The 1,652-nt window shown below is 45.8% G+C and overlaps 1 non-coding gene across 1 annotated transcript; it reads right to left on the bottom strand.

The window, feature by feature from the left end:
• Positions 1 to 692: 692 nt before the first annotated feature.
• LOC125455980 (U6atac minor spliceosomal RNA) lies at positions 693 to 819 on the bottom strand. Its single transcript, XR_007248365.1, has one exon. It is a non-coding gene; the product is annotated as a U6atac minor spliceosomal RNA (small nuclear RNA).
• Between the last annotated feature and the right edge of the window lie 833 nt (positions 820 to 1,652).

Here is a 1,652-nt window from a genome sequence, read left to right as displayed (position 1 = left end):
TTTCTCACAATTCCTTCAGATGGTTGGGCTGAAGTGAAGTATGGTGTCCTCTCTTCTCCCTGCACAGGAAAATAGGTGAAGAAAATGCATTCTGAAACCTTTATCTCATACTCTTAACTCATGTTTTCTTATCAAGAATTAGCCTAACTGTCCACCACTTATTGGTTAACTTTGTCACAGCAGGGTAGCAGGCTGGATATTAAGCCCTATTGTTCCGAGAGTTATCATAGAAGTTAAATGTGTATGAAATTTCCCAGTGTTTCAGACTCAAGTTGGCAGAAAACACTCGCCAGAGTTCTGTACTAACACAAGGCCATTGTGAGTGCCAATAGCCCTCTATCCTGTCATGCCCTATAATGTCATTCCACATACCTCCCCATTCACTTTGAGTTTACCCCATCACCATCCTTATTCCCACCTCCACATGTGTCTTTGCTGTCTCCGCCACCTGTATCTTGACTCCCCCACCTTTTTCATTTCATTTTACTTATTTTTCCTAATCAACCTGTTTAGACATGTTATTACACAGTTCTGGGAGAGGTAGGATTTGAACTAGGCCTCCCAGTTCAGAGGTAGGGACACTATGAATGTACCACAAGAGGGGGCCCCAATAATCTCCCCATTGGGGAAATTGAACCCTGGTATCCCACATGGTGGGCTGGAATACTAACCACTATGCTAACAAGAAATTGACTTAAACATGGCGAGGTGCCACTGAATAGATGGCAATAACTTAACCACTTGTGTGTTTTAAGTCCACTTGAACCCCTTCCATCCTTATTAAGGCAAGTCCCAATCTTCTCTCCTTTCCCCCACCTTTTTGTCAGTGATCTCCCAACAACCCATAATTGACCCCTTACTTAAAATGCAACAAACAGATCCCCAGGGCTATATTTGCTGTGGATCATTGATAACTTCAATGAGTAGCCCCTAGATGTGACTGACCAGAATCTGAGCATTGCCATTGCAAAACCCTGGCTGATGAAATACAATTCCCCTGACAGATTCTGCTGGCCCTAAAAGACCAGCCTATACCAACTCTCTAGGCAGCATTTGGACTTGGTCCCTGACCATAAGCATCTCAAGCTAAGGACTGACACATGGCCAAGCCACAGGACAGTGTGTTGGCTGTGCCCCTGACCAACAGCTTTCACCTTTAGTGCTGGACTGAAGACTATCCCCCACCCAGTTTCTGACACAGCCGTTTGTTGAATAAGCATTCAGTGTGTTTGTTGTTCAGGCACTTGGCTCATGCTGTACATGTCCACTGATGTCTCACAGTGTGCTGTTCAGCAAGTGCCCCTCACCCCCCCGCACCAGTTCCCCATACAGATCCATAATTACAATCAGATAAACTGCCTGCCCTTGTATCTGCGCAAAACAGGATTTTTCAGTGTTGAGAGCCTTTGCCTCTGGTTGAAATGCCACTGCACCATAGGTTTGGAATGGCAAGGCAAGGCAAGACTGCTGATCCAATCCATGAGCTGGGTGCCTGCCCCTGTAGCAGTGTGTTTTTTGCTGCAGCTTGTCGGTGCTTGTTACCAATGTCAGTATGAGCTACCAGTGTGCCCTATAATGCAGGTCTGCACTCCCTGAGTAGATTGCAAGTATTTTAGAGAAGGGTAATGAAGGCTGTGAGGGCTTGTCCAAGG

Source organism: Stegostoma tigrinum, chromosome 10 (assembly GCF_030684315.1).
Source record: "Stegostoma tigrinum isolate sSteTig4 chromosome 10, sSteTig4.hap1, whole genome shotgun sequence".
NCBI lineage: Eukaryota > Metazoa > Chordata > Chondrichthyes > Orectolobiformes > Stegostomatidae > Stegostoma > Stegostoma tigrinum.
This window is presented reverse-complemented; position numbering and strand designations above follow the sequence as displayed.